The sequence below is a fragment of the Mytilus edulis genome, chromosome 13 (genome assembly GCF_963676685.1).
Source record: "Mytilus edulis chromosome 13, xbMytEdul2.2, whole genome shotgun sequence".
Classification (NCBI taxonomy): domain Eukaryota; kingdom Metazoa; phylum Mollusca; class Bivalvia; order Mytilida; family Mytilidae; genus Mytilus; species Mytilus edulis.
This window is the reverse complement of record NC_092356.1, coordinates 33,290,075-33,309,117: the sequence shown is the minus strand read 5'-3', so window position 1 is coordinate 33,309,117 and position 19,043 is coordinate 33,290,075. Positions and strand designations below refer to the sequence as shown.

The 19,043-nt window shown below is 30.8% G+C and overlaps 1 protein-coding gene and 1 long non-coding RNA gene across 2 annotated transcripts in view; one reads left to right on the top strand and one right to left on the bottom strand.

Annotated features, from left to right (window-relative positions):
- LOC139500902 (uncharacterized) overlaps positions 1–19,043 on the bottom strand; it is a 336,961-nt gene that overhangs the window by 128,127 nt on the left and 189,791 nt on the right. The gene's annotated exons all lie outside the window — the stretch shown is intronic.
- Positions 5,681–9,730, top strand: LOC139501091 (uncharacterized). Its single transcript, XR_011658457.1, has 2 exons — positions 5,681–5,913; positions 8,847–9,730. It is a non-coding gene; the product is annotated as an uncharacterized lncRNA (long non-coding RNA).

Genomic DNA, 19,043 nt, shown 5'->3' with positions numbered 1-19,043 from the left:
GCAAACAATGTAATAAATGTCTACATTACAACACAAGGTTATAGTTCATGTATGACGTAGATGATTAATGTAACAAATAATATGTTGATGTTTGGCTAAAAAATCAAGTCTTCAGAAAGTTAAATCTCACAATCGATCACAAATTTGAATACAAACGAATTTATCTTATTTACTACAGCTTCGTCGTAACAAGTGTTGACATAAAAATACAAGGTTATAGTTTTGACTTAAATGATTAATGCACCAAATAACATGTTGATGTTCGGCTAAAACAATCTAGTCTTCAGACAGTTTAATCACATAATTTATTACAAATTTACTACAGCTTCGTCATAACAAGTGTTGACATAACAATACAAGGTTATAGTTTTGACTTAAATGATTAATGCACCAAATAACATGTTGATGTTCGGCTAAAACAATCTAGTCTTCAGACAGTTTAATCACATAATTTATTACAAATTTACTACAGCTTCGTCGTCACCAGTGTTGACATAATGATACGCATTTTTATCCCTCGATATCAAAACTCCCATTTCAACATCTCAATCTCGAGCGAAGATATGGTTAAACTCAATGGGGTTATGTCTAGGCAGACACCAGGGATGAAATGATGCCGGCAGAAATATCAGTCCATAATGTTTATTTCGTTTATCTAAATTGTTCGTATTAACCATATGAAAGTATCGAGCCATGCTCTATTTTTTACACAATGGTTTCCTTTGTATTTTTATAATAGGATTTTTGGGGAGTAATATTGGTCTAAAAAAGGTTTCCCTTTCATGTTCAGTAAGAATTGACCAAAGCGTTGTTCATTGGGATACAAGTTATGACCAATTATGTTTTGACTTTTGTAACAGATCAGAGTCGGATTTTATCGAAATATACAACTGCTATAACGATGTGTATAATCACCTTTAATATGTTATAAAAAGTTATATCTTGGTTATTACCATAAAAAAAAAAGAAGAAGGTCAGAGAGAAAAGTACTTGGATTAATCTCATCATTTAAGATATAAAACCACTAATTCATAGCCCCATTGCTTTTTATGTTAAATTCTGCAATTTCAAGCATTTATGGCTACTTTGTCTTAAGTTCAAATAAAGTGGCAGTTATTTCATGTCAAAACTGTACCTTATCCTGACTTGTGCTGAAAGAATCAACATACCTTTAATTGCATATTAGAGCGTACTGGTTCCCAACAGTTTGATAGTACAAAAACAGGAACTTCTGATCTGAACAACAGGCCAAATGTGCCCTCCTATTAACATTTCATATACTTCTTTATTATTCAAGTAAAACTTTTAACGAGGGTTCTGCAGTACTCCCAAGTGCCCAAGCTTTTATTTGATACAAACACTACCAAAATATTCCCACTATTGACAAAGAAACAGCTATGCGTAGGAACTATTTTGTTTAAAATATGTACTACTTTCTTGTATGTTCTTTCCGACCGGGCCTGAATTAGTGGTTCTATACCTTAAAGAACTTAAATCCGCTAGTCCATATCTTTTTTGAAGAAAAAAAACCGGCACCCAGATTAATTGAAACGACATTTATACATATTCTAATAATATTGCAGAAAAAAAGGTGGAAATGACCATAGATATTTAGTAACTTTGTATCATTTTCTTGTTCTTTCATTTGGGCAAAGTCAAATTGAAGTTGTCAAAGTACTAATATTTTACTGTTTTGGAAATATGTACTACTAATCCCTGATGTGCAAATGTATACCATTAGATCGATTATGCTATTCCTCTCTAGCAAGGTTTGGTCTCAATTTTTTTTTCGAAAAGTAATTTACGTTGCCCTAAACAGATACAAGGTAACCTCTGTTTTCAAAACATTTATATAACCTTGACTTATCTAAAAAATTCAAAAACATTAATCTGAATGATCTAAATTTTTTAATTATAAAAATTGGTTAAGCTTACACGTTATACCAAATTGAATGAACAGGATTTATCAATTTTAGTAGGAAAATTGCAAAATGTTTTCAAAAAGAGAAGATAAATCTTTGCGACAGCAAATCAGCAACACATAAAGGTAAATTCTGTTTTTGCGGCATAAAGTTACTTACAACATCTTGAGTGACGTCAAACCTTGAAAGATATTCACGTCCAGTGCTGAAATTTTGTTTTCATGTAAGGACCTGCAAAATAACATTTTTGAAACTTATTTCTGCATAAAATATTTCATATTCATCAATGCAATAATACTTACCTTGGAAAACAAGGACTACAATGAATTATTCTAAAAGTTATTTATCATGGATGACTTAAATTATATATGTCAAAATAACATGCTCAAAATCTTCTATTAAATCTGGTTTTTCAACAGCGTTTCGTAATACTAAATGCCGGATTTGAATACAAAAAAAAATATGTCCAAGTGACGATATTTTACAACAGCTACAACGATACCAGTGTAGCTATACTTATATTTGGTTCTTTTTACCTCAAGTATTAAAACATCATGTCATCATTTCATCATTGTGATATCGAGCTGTTATATGTGAACTTATATGGTGAATTACACGGAGCACCATGTAAGTAGACAAGATACAAAATGCTGCGGATAGGAATATCATTCCAGATTTTTAATTAAGTTACCTAAGTTGTTCTTATTAGCCACATACATACCTACACTGATATTACGTATTTTGAACAAAGGTTTCCTTTGTGGTTTTGGTAATAAAACCATTTTAATTTTGAAAATGGTAAGCTTTTCTCATTCAGCAGTAACTGTCGACAACTTTGATAAATTGGAAACCGTTATAGATTCACGATGAAGAGTTTAGATTTCAGTTAAATAAAAATTGTCATGCTTTAGCTGGCAAGACAATCAGTCCTTAAGTTTTAATTCAATTGCCTAGTAAGTTGTCCATATTAAAACCCATAAAATCCTACATTCATGTATTACATTTGGCACAATGGTTTCTTTGTGTTTTTATTATCAAATGAGTTTATATTTGGAAGTGGTATTGCTTTAAAAATGGTTTGCCTTTCTTATTCATAAGTAACTTCCCACAAGTTTGGCAAATGAAGGACTGTTTTAGAACTAAATTTGTACGATGCAAAGTTCAGATTTTAGTTTTCGAAAAACTTTCGCTTTAAAAGCGAATTAAAATCGTATCGTCATACTTTGATATTTGTTTATACATATTTTGAATTACTTTATATCTGGTTAATTATCCTAAAGTAGGAGAAAATAGAGAATGCACATGGAAATATTTCAAAATACAATGTTGTGGTTGTTCACAAAATGTGAATACTATTCGAAGACGCATAGCGCCGGAAAATGGTATTCCTCTTTGATGGTTAGTTCTTATTTGAAATGATTCAGTCATCTCTGCTCAAGTACACCATCTTGTCCTAAACAGTTATAGAATAATCTCTCGATTGACAAATTTCGTATCACCTTAAATTATCATAAATTCCCATAATATATCAATCATGCATAGTGTACTTGATTTGTCAATTTTGAATGATTAAGTAAAGGTTCATAACATATATTCATAAAAGATCTAAAACATATCAAATCTTTTTCTGTTATTTACTGTCTAGTGTACGTACATCTAAGGAGTGTAATAAGACCTACACAGGAATTTAATCCTTTTAGGATAATGTCATCACATGATAAAAGGGTTGTTGTATATTGTTGTATGTCTTACCTGTTTATAATTTATTGTTTTTACATAAGGTCGTTAGTTTTCTTTTTTGAACTTTTTTACATTTGTCGGAGCCTTTTATAGCTAATTATTCAGTATGGGTTTTGTTCATTTTGAATTCCGTGCGGTGACTTATAGTTGCCAGATTTTTTGTCTTAATTTCATTTTTAATCGTGGTACCTAAGTTAAATTTATTTGTCAGGATATTTATACTAACCGGTTTTAATTAACTATCTTGCCATAAAAAGATTTAGGCCACATTTTCATTGACTAAATTAATGTCACCTAAGTTATATTATCAATTCAATTACATATATCTAAACGTCCTTATTATCTATTTCTTAAAATGGTATCATTTAAAGAGAGTTATGTCATGTGTTGAAATTTGGTTTTAGTATAGGTACCTGTAAATTAATTTTTTCAAAACAAATTTCTGCATAAAATGTATCGATCCATCGAAACGTAATTACATCATTTGGTGTTAATTTGAAATGATTTTTTTTCAATCCTGTTAGAATTAACTTTCTTCTAATTAAGATACAAAATTGATAAAATGTGAACTACTTTTCAAAGATGTATAACGCAAAATAGATAGCGATTGTTCACTAAGCAAGGTTATATGTCAATTTGAGAAGAATTTGACCTCCCCTGCTCTAGCTAACAATCTTGTCATCAAAAGATATTGAGTAACCTCTCCATTCTAGATTGAACAATTCAGACAACTTTAAGATACATTGTATCATATACATTCAATTATAAGCAAGTCAATCTAAACGTCATTTTTTTTTCGTTCATAAAAATAGTAGAATGTACAGCATGAACATATTTAATTATTTGCTCGGATTTTGTTATACGTTTAACCCTTTAGTTTTATCAACTCTTCATTGACTTCAAATTCTTAAGGTTTGGTCTCATCTTTCACTACTGGACGAAAAAACAACTGTCCATACCAGTAACAGTCATTGTATGACTATTTTAGTCTGTGGAAGACTGAAGAAGACTGTCAAATCAACCTTATTTCGTTGTTACAGTTAAATTATGTCTGTCCCAACACTTTTATGGGTTGTGAAAAACATGAAATGCTATCAACAGTAATTTTAGGACTGTTGCAGTGGTTTACGGCGTTGTCACAGCCAAATACTATTTATAACAGTCTTTCTAAAAGTTGTGGCAGTTGTATAATGTTTGTCCCAACCTTTTTATAGTTGGGACAGTTGAAATTTGTTTGTGTCAACTTTTCAGACGTTTAAGCAGTCAAAAAATGTTTGTTACAATGTTTTTAGAGTTGTAACAGTCGTAAAATGTTTGTTACAACTTTTTAAAGGTTGTTACAGTCATTAAATGTTCATTACAACTTTTAAAAGGTTGCCACAGTCGTAAAATGTTTAAAACAAACATTTCATGGGTTGTTACAGTCGGTAAATATGTAATACAAATATTTTAGTGTGACGGTTGCGAATGTTAAATCAATGTGTACACGTCTAATGTGCACCTTCTCAAAGTTTGATACAGGATAAATGGATAAATGTATTTTATTTAAGTGTCACGTATTGGTGATACAGTTGTGAAATTACCCATAATTTATATGATCCCTCATCTTATGTTGTTGTTGGTTTTTCTTTTAATTTTTTGCGATCGTTCTATGTCTTTTGTCGTATTCCGTTTATGGCATTATAATTATGTCTGTTCATTTGTGGCGGACTTGTGCGTTTGACGGTTTATCTTTATTTTTTATTCAGTCTATTCAAGAGTCTTTTATAACTTGTTTTATACCAAAAGCCTTCGTGTAAAAATAGAATTAAAATATTATTGCAGAAGATTGATTTAATTGTCTTAATTTCAAATTGCTATAATATAATAATAATAATAATAATAATATTAATAAATTCTTTATTTAAAGAGGGTAACTCAATTAGAAATAGTCTAATTTTCATTACGTCGGGGTACCTGAAGTAAATTTAAAAGAATATGACTAAGTTACATATATCATACAGAATAATAAAGCTGATTAATTTTAATTGCTATCCATTAGTGACATTTCCCTACGATAATAAATCAAATCTGTCAAGTTTTATTAAAAACGGAAATCATATTCTTCACCCGTAAACGATTTGACGTTATTGTACCCTTGTCGGCAGAAATAGCGGGTCTGCAAACTTTACAAAAATCGTAGACATGCCATGGTAGATATGTAGAAGGGAAACTACATACAATATAACGGATGACCTGGAAATTTCAATCGGTGAGTATAAATGAACAATATTTTAAAGCATGTTTATCAGAATAATCATGGATCCAAGATTTTGAAGCGAAAATGTGCACATTTCGTGCCTACCCTCATGCTTCAGGTATGAATTGACGTTCTATATCGGTTTCTCTATATCACCTCACTCGTGCATATTACACAACTTTCTATGTATATATATAGTAGCATGTTCAAAAGCAAAGTAAGAATTTGGGCTTGTAAAATTGTTCCCGGGATTGTAACCCCCCTTTTTTTGGAAGATCAATAGTCCAAATAATTAAGACGTCTTGAAATGCTATTATAATTTTTTTCTTTGACGCCTTACTTCGACACAAGACGTCATAATTATTTGGACTAGAAGATCAATTGCATTTGAAAGGGTACATTTAGTTTGACCCCCCCTTTTTATCCTGGGTTGGGACCCCCTTTTTTTAAATGGCTGGATCCACCCGTGTTCATCGTCTTACTGTGTTAAACCCTACATGATGATGTGGGGCATTCACAATGGTTTTAATTTTGCCGGATGGCCTTATACTACAAAACCTATATTTATATTGTATATAAAAAAGAAGATGTGGCATGATTGCCAATGAGACAACTGTCCACAAGAGACCAAGATGACACAGCCATTAACAACTATAGGTCACCATATGGCCTTCAACAATGAGCAAAGTCCATACCGCATAGTCAGCTATAAAAGGCCCCGATAAGACAATGAAAAACAATTCAAACGAGAAAACTAACAGCCTTATTTATATAAAAAAAATGAAGGAAAAACAAATATGTAACACATTAACGAACGACAACCACTGAATTACAGGCTCCTGTCCTGACTTGTATGTTAATGTATTGAAAACTGCATGACTCATCCTAAATTTGCTTGACATATTTCTAACTTGATTTTTTTTAAATTGAGAAAATTCAAGTTGAATATTATGACAAAGTAAATATTTATGTGTAAAATGTGAAACTAGCATGTTTGAGTATATTTTTTAAATAAGTCATGATTAACAAAACATGGATATATTTTATAATTCTAAAGCATGTCTTATATTATCAATCAAAAGAACTATTAATCAAATCAGTGTGGCCTTAACTTTTTATTTTCATGTGAACTCTGTCAGTTTAACTTTTTATATAACATTTGCCCGGTTAGCATGGTTAGTCAAAATTCAATTATGCCTTTTAACTTGTTTTGGTCTTGGGGCTGCTGTCTCTTTTGCATATATATATATATACCAATCACCTCCTTTTAAACATATTTCAAGTGTCTTTTAATTTATTCCACTGTTAAAGGACTTTCCATTCAACAGTCGTATTTTTCTACATGTGTTAAATTAATTGTGCTTTGACTACTTCATTGTTTGGTTGCTGTATCATTGATATATACATGTATATTCCACATCTCCTTTCATCATGTATAATCACATCTGATTTCAGATACATGTATTTTGCCTTTTCCAAATTACTAAAATATTTTATTTATATTTAATTTCATATGTTGAAACATTCAGTATGTCATGTATGTGGGAGGATACAAAAAATCTATCTGTAAGCATATTATGTTATGTAAACATGGCCTAAACTTAAGCATTTTATGAATTTTATAGATATTGAATTACAAAAATTAACTTAATTAACTACATGGTATGTCTCACATGGAAGTAATATTTAAATATTACTTCAATGCTCAGATCAATTTGGTTTAAAACATACTAAACATGTTTTACATGTTTAATTTAACTTCAAAATAAATAATTTTAAAAATATATTTACTGAGCCTGAATTCATGACCATGTAAATGTGATATTAGAAAAGGTAATAATCAGGATGTTAACACTGAAAAGTTAATTATCAGGACTTCTTATAAACATGTTATCTGTAATAAACAGATTAAGACACAACAGTTTCGTGAGTTTATTGCCTTGAGGGATGAAAATTAAAATGTCATAGGTATAATTGAAGATGATTTTATATAATGATATTAATAAATTTTAAATGTCCTTTTCAAATTGTGGATAAATTTATAATTGAAAGTAATTTAAAATTATGAAAAATATGAAACAACAGGATATAATCTTTTATTTTGGATATTATATTAAAAGTTTTAAAAGTTTATCTAACATGTCTAAGTCATGCAGCCAAGTATTGATTTATCAACATAAAAATTGGTAAATAACTAATATAAAATAAAGAAAATATGTTGTCTGGTTAAATAAACTACATAGCATTATTTAATACAAGCTGTAATTAGTAAAAAGTATACTGGGTAACATTTAAGATGTCAAATTAAACTCAAAGTTTACTGCTAATCATAAGAAAGAAATACTAGCTTTTTTAGGTTGCTAAAAATGTTTAAATTAAAGACAATGTTTGAACAAAGATTCTACATTTCATGATTTACATAAAAAAAAAGGTTTATTCATTCATGACACAAAATGACAGTCAACAGTGCATTTTTTTTTGGTCATCTTTGTAGTATTTATTTCCTATTAAAATGATCCAAAGAAATCACCTGTTATGTTTTACAGTGAAATAACTTTGTCTGGCTTTAAATAATTGATTAAAACAATCTTGTATAGTGCTAGCCTCAATTAAACAGTAACCCTTCAATGAAGTGACACACTTAAGAAAACATTAATGTAGAAAGAGAGAACATATTTTTTTGAAATAGAACCCCCAAAAAAGGGTTTTATTCTTCTTCTCATACAGGACATATAAATTCAATTGTATAAGTCTCATAAATTCATTTGTGTACATCATAGAACTTTGTTGTGAAGAAAATTATGATCTCTAGTATTTATGCATGAGTATTATCTTCTATATAAATTTAAAGAATTATTAAGTAATAAGAATCATGATACATGTAATTATACAATATTAGATAAGTTTCAATACTTTATTCTTAATTTATGTTTTTTTGTTTGTAGAATTCACATTGGTTTGAGCATGATTCCCAGCCAGATTATGAAGCCGGCAAAAAAAGGAAATACATATAGCATGTATAGGTGACACTAAGTATCTCGCATACCTGTAGCTGTAAATTGTGAAACAGTGGACTAATGGACTTATTGTTGTTGGAAATAACAAATAGGGCTTACAGCAATATGCCATGATGTTGTTGGGATTTCATATCAAATTGGACAAGAAGAAAATTGTGCATTGTACAAATAGCAAACTTACAATTTGAAAGAAAGACTACATTATTTGATGACAGTGAATACCTTCGATAATTAATTTATTTGAAATTGAAATAATAATTTGGAATTAAGAGAATTCAAAGTTTTCTGGGAATATCAATATCATAGTGCATCATATTTGAATTCTATGAAATACCTTGGATAGTTATTCAAAAATAGCAAATTGGATTAATAAAAAAATCAGTTTCAGTGAATATCAACAGTGCATCATATCTGAATTCATGAATACCTTGAATAATAAATTTATATGAATTTGGATATTGAGAATATCTGGTTTGTGTGAAATTTATAGAAGTTAATGCTTGCATTCCTATTGTTAGCTATATGTACCACCAGGGGGTGTTACACAACCTTGATTACCCATGAGGGTCTGTCGTGGTCGGTCACTATTGGTAAGTGTCATGATGACGGAAGTTTTTAATGACCTTGACTGCATTTACAGCCCTTGCATGGACGTTGGTTGATGTCAAATGACTGCTTGCTGTACTTATATAAGAGTCGCGATCTGAATGTACATACAGTATATAAATATAATCTATCATCTAAATTAATGTTCATTCTGAAACTGGCATTTTATACTAGTCAAAAATATTAAACAATACATGTACTTCAAAGTATCATTTTATTGTCTTGCCTTCCACAAAAGTCATTTAAAGTTGATTGTATGCAGGACATAGGTATTACAATCTTGGGCTGATGACGTAAACTTTTTTATAAAGCTTTACATTTTAAAAGCTAAAAGAGCTGGATGCTTCTTATCTTGTCGGTATTCAGATAGCTAATATGTTATGAAGTTTCAGCCTGTCATTATATGTCCATTGCACCTGACCTCATTTCATTGTTTAGTGACTACTTGTAACAAAATACTGTTTTTATAACAGTGAGATGCTCTCTTATACAAGTACATGTACATTTTGTAATTGGATAAATTTTTTGTATATACCTGTATGATATAAAAAAAGAAGATGTGGTTACACTGGTATGATTGCCAATAAGCATGATGAGAAGACTCAATGACTCTTCACAAGAGACCAAAATGACACACAAATTAACAACTATACATGTAGGTCACTGTACTGTGTACAGCCTTCAACAATGAACAAAGACCATACTGCATAGTCGGCTATAAAAGGCCCCGAAATGACAATGTAAAACAATTCATACGAGAAATATGAGTATCTTGCAAGGTCTACTGGTCTATCAGGTTGAGCTGAGCTGACCCTGACATTTCATGGATAAGTGATTAAGGATAATTTCAGTTTAGGCCAAAATAAATAATTGTATGTCTCCTATTTTACTCTCCAAAAAATTAAGAACATTTTAATCTATTAAAAAATTTTGTTTTTAAAGTTCTAAACTTTTTTCTGTTAATGTACATGTGTACTGTGATATAAACATTTCCCATATTTGACAGATAATATATACACTGTGCAGTCTTAGTCGTTTCAAAGTTTGGTTTCTGATATGTTTTACTGATGAGTATTATTTGTAATTATCATTCAATGTGGAAAGACATCAAATGATGAATATGACATGTACATGTATGATGAATACATTGTTTCGGGTAGGCTAGAAACGGAGGTACATGTATGGTAGAGAAACCAGAAACATGCAATAAATTTATTTTGGCCTTAATATTATACAGTACTCCAGTAGATCAACTTCATGTATATTTAATGTACATGTATAGACAGAATGGAACAATTGAGTCTTGTATGTCATGTATGTCTGACTGGCATGGTTCATCAGACATTGAGCTAAATGTCATGGGTTCATTGGTCAATGTTGAATTTTTGTGGTTTTGTCTATTTTTCAATGTTTCTCAGATGTGATATAAAAAGGAAGATGTGGTATGATTGCCAATGAGACAACTATCCACAAAAGACCAAAATGACACAGACATTAACAACTATAGGTCACCGTACGGCCTTCAACAATGAGCAAAGCCCATACCGCATAGTCAGCTATAAAAGGCCCCGATAAGACAATGTAAAACAATTCAAACGAGAAAACTAACGGCCTGATTTATGGGGGAAAAAAATGAACGAAAAACAAATATGTAACACATAAACAAACAACAACCACTGAATATACAGGTTCCTGACTTGGGACAGGCACATACATAAATAATGTGGCGGGGTTAAACATGTTAGCGGGATCCCAACCCTTCCCCTAACCTGGAACAGTGGTATAACAGTATAACATAAGATCGAACTATAAAAAAGTGATAAGCTTCATCATATACATGTATAGGATCACTATTTTTTTTTGGCATATGACATGAATGTTAGGTGTACATGTTTGATTGGCCGGCTTTATCTAACAATGAGCACATTTTCATGGTTTCCCATTTGAATAAGGAGATGTGGTATGAATTTTGATGAGACAACCATCAACCATAGACCATGTAGACCAAGTGATATGCTTGTTAGCTATATAATAGGTTACTCCACACCCTTCAACAATGATCAAAACTAATACTTCATAATGAGCACCCTATATAAAGGGTTCTGCCTTGCACGCAACACTGTCAATGTAAAAAAAACAGACGAAAAGCCCTACAGTGATGATAGTTTGACTTATATACAAAAGCTACATACAACATGTACAAACAAATATGATAAACAGCAAGCAACAAAACACACTACATACATTGAAAAATAAACCTGTGTCAGGGTGGTGCAACTTTCATGTACAATTCTAGCATAAAAGAAAAAAAAAGAAAAAAAAAACTGATGTATCCAAAAAAAAAAATCATATGGAACCAAAATACCATAGATGTATATATGACTACCAACATAATAATCAATATTTAATAGATCAGTGTTAAAATATGTTAACACATGCAGATGAATATCTCAAGAATGTTTTGAAGGACTTTACGAATGCCTACTCGAATCCAATCTATTAGAAAAATCAGTTATTAAAGAAGAGTGTCTACCATGCACTTGCACTGCACTTTATACTAGAATTTCTTTTGACAACCCTGCATACATCCTTATCCATTTAAGGATTATCTACCTTCACGAAACTTTAGAGGCGTTGGTTTAGCAGTCCTTCATTTATATTAGAATAGTATGATAGCAGAATATATCGACATGAACATATCATATGTATATATATCATGTATATAGAATGCAGGCGCGGATCCAGCCATTTTAAAAAGGGGGGTTCCCAACCAGAGTAAAGGGGGGTTCCAACTATATGCTCCCATTCAATTGCATTGATCGGCCAAAAAAAAGTGGGGGTTCCAACCCCCGGAACCCCCCCCTCTGGATCCGCAACTGGAATGATATATTCAAATGGATGAAAATCATATACATATAGCATGCATGTAACTGTATAAACAAATATACAAATATGTATATAACAACAAACCAGAGTATATACTGATTTGTATCACTACAATGTAAAATAGTTATTACGGTGACGTAATTCTCTGTCATCTAATTTATTCATCGTCCATCGACGAACTTGTCTCAGAAAAAAATATATCTCTGTCATGTCTGTTCACATGGTACATTTACCTCACTTATACATGTAGGTTTATATATGTGATAAAACCCGGCGAAATATGAACTCGATGGTTAATATTTTTGCGTCCATGTGGAGAGTTATTAATAAAGACATTTGAACCTCAAATAACAGTGGCGTAGTTAGGTGTTTGTTACGTGTACGCCCGAACCTCGGCGAGGGGTCTGAGGGCCTAAGTCATAGCACCTGTTGGTAGTTGGTTCAACGTGACGAAGCCCCCGTAAGCTAACAGGTTATCAAGAATGAGATACCGTTCCCGTTGTTGAAAGGCACTGGCTACGGTTACATGGAAATGTAACAATAATAAAAATATTATTGTTACATTGGAGACTAATTGCCGGAATGCAAAGTTGGGTGAGGAACCGATTAATTACAAATGTAACAATAATTACTGAGGCTACGATTACATTACGTTATTCATTGTTACATGAAAAACAGCAATGTACGCTAGATTGATTAAACTTAAATCTTCTATTATAGTTGTATTGCTTCATTTTTTCATATGTACGAAACAATACTTGTAATTTAATACTGATAAATAATAAAATATTATTATTCAACAAATGGTGTACAACTTGATTAGTTTTACTACGTATTAATGGTTTTGATGTTCTTAAAGATATACTTCTCAAAATTAGCAGTGTGACGGTCAAAGGCGAAAAATATAGTTCAATGGTTTCACTTTTTTAAAGTATTTAACTGCACACCTACTCTTATTACTGTCATTATACTTTGGACCAATTTTGTTTATGGTGAAAAAAATAAAACTTGGGATGCGTTTTAAACGAAACTGAAACAATATCAAGACATACATTTCATACAGCTTTATAACTTGACGCAAATTGATAATCAAAAGCAAAGTTTGCTAACTGTAACTTAAATACTAAGAAATTCTGTATGTACACTTATCCGTGGAGGACGTAATTTCGTTCATCAAAAATGTGTCGGACTTTTAAAAAACAACTTACTGGATTTGTAGAAATTGTCATTGTAAATAAAAAATTTCAGTAAATAAATTGTATGTTATAAAATTACTAGTCCCATCGTACATTGCTTTTTTTCATGTAACAATAACGCAATGTAACCGTAGCCTCAATAATTATTGTTACATTCGTAATTAAACAGGTCCTTACCCAACCATGCATTCCGGCATTTAGTCTCCAATGTAACAATAATATTTTTATTATTGTTACATTTCCATGTAACCGTAGCCAGTGCCTTGTTGAAAATTCTCATCGATAGCAACATACTTAAAGAATTTAAATGGTTTATTTTTAATGTTTAGTTTATTCATCCTGTTGATATGGAATCTAATGGTCATTATAGATATAGAGAAAAGTCTAAAACAGTTTCTTTAAAATATGTTCAAAAGGAGCCATACGGGGTAATTGTCGTTAATGAACATAAAATAATTAATGTTCGGAAGGTTTCTGTTGAATCCTGTTTCTCGGCTGGAATTGCCTTCCGCGTAAAGTGAATGCATTTATCTATCTTTTACAGGATTTAGAAAAAAAAATTGTTTTTTTTAGATATTTTTACTTTTCTTGGAATATCCGACTCGACCCAATTTTAACGAAAATCTATTAAGGTTTATAAAATCTTTTGAAAAAGTCCCATATCGTTAAATTGAATAAAGATAAGTCCTTCTGTCAAATTAATACTGCCACAATGGAAGAAAAAAAAAAGCTTTCAAAATTTTGATTCAGACATTAATCAGAAAAAAGCTTCTTCCATCATAAAATCCAAAAAAGGTTTGACAAAGTAATTAATCTATAACAAACTTTTATCCCAGACTGTATCTACTTGCGCAACAAGTTTTGTTTTTAATTCTAAATATGGCAAAATTAAACATAATTTCATCATTATGCTCTTGATACTCTTTTTGTCATGCACAGTTTCTGTCCAACTTCCAAACAAAGGTTTGCTTGAGGTATTTATATTTAAAATAAACACCTTTTAACCCCACACTTATCCTAAAGAGGGGGGTCAAGAGTGACACCACCGACGAAATTTAGAATCGCATATGTCTTGCTATTGGGACATATAGAAATGTCACAGGCTCGACAAAAATGGAAACCACATATCGAATCACAGAATATAATGAATTCATTTAAATAGCAGGAAAGTTGGTAGAATTCTTTGAAGATTCACAACTAGTAGATTCAGACTTTGAGAAACAAATCTATATAATATGATACCTTTTGTTTGAAAAGTAAAATTCGTCACTTTAATTCGAAATTGAAAAAAAAAATTACAGGGCTGATGTACTATTTATAAGTTATTTGTATTTTATTGAGATTAAAATTCAAGTGTACGCCCGGGCGTTTTGGCGTAAACGTAGCTACGCGCATGAATAAGACACCCCTCGGTACAATAACAGTACAAAGTTGAGTAAATCTGACTAGACTATTAAAAAACCCGGTAAATGATATAAATTGAATTTAGATACAAGACATTAACGAATATTTCAGTGTTTTCCATAGCTACAAAAGATGCGTTGAAAGTTCAGCATAACTGAGATTTTATTTGTATTTATAAATCAAAATTGTTAGAACCGAGTACGGTAACTTGTATACTTTTCAAATAGTCACAAGAACTTAAAAACAAACAAATTAATTCTAAAAGTGTCCATGTCGTATGAACTAAGCCCTCGGCAGTTTTCTACGGGGATAAGTTTGACAAGTGTGTATATTCCCGCTGGGTTTATAGTATATTGACCGTTATGAAGTTATGTGATTCGTAAATCTACGGGTATTGGAGGTAAAACCTTACATGCATGAATGATTTCACAACAAGGTTATAAAAATTAAAACGTTGTCATTATGATAATTTCGAAAAGTGTCTTATATAAATATGATATTACAAGATACATTTTTTTACAAATAAATTGAGACACCTTGTTCAATTTATCTAACAGGTGCGTGTAACTGTGTTTAAGCATTAAATGCGCATAAACCAGTCCCATGTGAAATTGCAGGTATCTCTTACGGTGGTCTGATTTTTTTCTCTCGAAGAGATGCGAGACAAGGGAGTGTCAATTGAGTTATTAATTTACAACATTTACCAGATATGCGGGAAATCCCAAAATTTTCAGCGGCAGATATTTCAATATGTTTTTGTTTTTACAATCAGTTTCTATTTATACTAATGTATTAAATGGGTATGACAGTTGTGTCTTTTTTTTATAACAACCTTTTTAAAAAATTGCACACGATGTAATTGTATTTAAAATAATTTAACCTATCCCGGACTGTCAGATAGAAATTTGGTATCCGTAACTTTTAAGTCTATAAAATGACTACCAATATTTGAAAGTTGCGACACTTATGGATTATTAAACTGTTGCTGTATAATGGTTGTAGCAATCATATTTTAACTGTAACAACCTTTTCGACGTTTAAACAGTTTATTTACGACTGTTTCAACGTTTTGCGTGTTGGAACAGTTATTAAATAACTGTAACAACTTTCAAAAGGTTGCAACAGTCGTATTATAACCGTGACAACATTTTCGACGTTTTAACAGTGTATTTATGACTGTTACAACGTTTTTCGAGTTGGGACAGTTGTAAACCAACTGTTACAACTTGAAATTAGTTGTATCAGTCCTTAAATGTTTGTGACAGCTATTTCTAGCGTTGTTGCAGTCGATTTATGTTGGAGACAAACACTTTAAAAGTTGGGACAGTCATAAAATAACTGAAACAGTAAAATTTTACAACTGTTACAACTTTAACAAACAATTACAGTCTTAGAACGACTGTTACTGGTATGGACAGTTGTTATTTCGTCCAGTAGTGTTTGCACCTGTAAACTATATTGTCATAAACAGATACAGAGAACCCTCCCCTTTGAAATAATTCGCAAACTTGTATGAACAATCCAAAAACATTAATCTAAAAGTTCTTATTTGTTATTTCTTTACAATTGTACATTTACATATATTAAATCGAATTGACAAACATTTATATATTGTTAAAAAAATGGCAAAGTTTTCCCAAAAGATAAATCAAATCATTGCGATTACAAACCAGCAATACATGGAGTCAAATATTTCTTTTGTGAATCGAGTTACTTTCAATGCCTCCAGAGACGTCAAATCTTTAAAAATGTTTACATCAAGTTTCGAAAAAAATTGGTTGACAGCCAGGTCCCTCAAAATAATAAATATATTTCAACAACGTAATTTGCATACATTTTTCCGTTTTTTTTTTTTATCCAAACATATTTACTTTCGAAAAAGAAAGCATTGGAAGTGTTGTTTGTCTCTTTGAAAACTGGTCAATGAATTTTTGGAAGTAATATTGGTCTTTAAACGGGTTTACTCTCTCTTTTAGTTAAAATTGGGGTAAAACTTTTGGTCTATTGATGGAACAATTATGTGTTGACTTTTGCATTTAGTCATTATTTTGTCGTTAGATAGCGATAACTTTTTATAGATTTCTAATAATAACTTTTCCATAATTCTGTGGATATTTAACCCTTTCCATAACCAATGTATAAAACAATTAATCAACGTATGGCTGTCGATGATCTCAGATGTTGATTGAATGAGTTTACGGTTCATAACCTTTATCAAGCTGACTGAATCAAAAGATGCTAACAGGTTTTAATGAAATAGACAATTTTGTGGAATGTGGAGGCCACTGGAAGGGATTTTCGCTTATCAAAAATGAAAATGAATTTGATAATCTGACTATTACATAGTTATTCGTGGATTATCGGATATATTCAATCACGATTGTAAATTATCAACTTTAAAGTCCTCCCCGATGCTCGGAACTTAATTCGGTTATTTAATTATCTCGATTGGATAAATCCGATAATCAACTGCTACCAATGTAAGAATTTATGTATATCTTCTGTATTACCCTAAAGACGAACATCATCTTAATTTGTATTTTTAAGAAACGGTAACCAGTTGAATCAATATGAAATTTGTAAATATTCTAAGAATATTGCAGAAAATGAGGGGAAAATTACTATAGATATTTGGTAGCTTTATATTTTTGGGACAATGACAAATTGAAGGTGTAAAAGTGACAAGATTTTACTGTTTTGGAAATATGTATCACTACTCTCCGTTGTGCAAATGAATACCAGCAGATCAATAGATTTTACTTTTGAAAGCGGGATTGTGACAACTTTGCCAAATGAGGTACTGTTTTAGAGCTATGATGAAAAGTTCAAATTTTAGTTTAATTAAAACTTTCGCGCTACCTGCAAATTTTAATTTGATCGTTAAATATAGATATTTGATTATACGTATTTTATATTAATTTGTATCTGGTTGATTATCCTAATTAAGAAGAAAATAGAAAAAGTCACATGGAAATAGTTCAAAGACCAATGTCGTGGTTGTTATGATAATGTGAATTACTATTAGAAGACGTATAGAGTCGAATTGGTAAAGTTATTCATCTCAAAAAGATGTTTATTGTCCACTTGAAATGATTTGTTCATCTCTGCTCAAGTAAACTACCTTGTTTTAAACAGATACAGGATAATTTTTTTTGTGACAAAGTTTTTATCACCTGAAAGTATCATAAAATCAATTCTTATGTACTGGTTTTTTTTTTGTGGTGGTAAAAATGGTCCGGGTTTTGCATGGAATAGAATAATGTATTTGATCTTTTACAACTGACTTCATTTGTTTTGTATGATGTGTTCATAAAAGACATAAAATAGAAAAACACAAAGGATATGGAATATCTATCCATAACACAAAATCAGTACATAAGATCTCTTTTTTTTGCTTTTTTCTGTTCGGTCTAACTATAGAAGTGTTTAAAGATCTACACAGCAATTTGATCCTTTTATGTGAATGTCAGCAAATTAGTCAATAATACATTTGCCATGTAGGGGTCGTTTCTATCTAATTATGCGGTATGCGTTTTTTTATAACTTAAATCAGCAGTCCAATAACATGAATTTGAAGGTCCTATTTTTTCTATTCCTTTCAATTATCAATAATTTCTTAGAAATAATACCCAATCAAATTGAAACGAAATTTTATACATTTCTCTTTAAAATTTCAGAAGGGTTTTGAAAAGGAGAAAAGAAATGAACAAAGTCATATACAAAGCCTTATAATTTTGAAAGTTTAATCGCAATTATAATGATCAGTTTGTTATGCATGCTCCAGTTAGCTAAGTTCGTTTCCCTTTAAGCAAGGTTTGGTCCAATTTTTTTTCGAAATTCTGTCGTATCTGCTCATATATATATGATATATGACATATTACAAGAAGATCTGAATTCACTTTTTCATTTAAACTGTTTTGTCAATTTTCTATATACAAGTAAGTCAAACTGAAATAGACCAATGTGCATTGTGTATCGTTTTGAACTACTAAAATAAGTGTACAAATGCATTGCACCAGATCAAAAATATTAT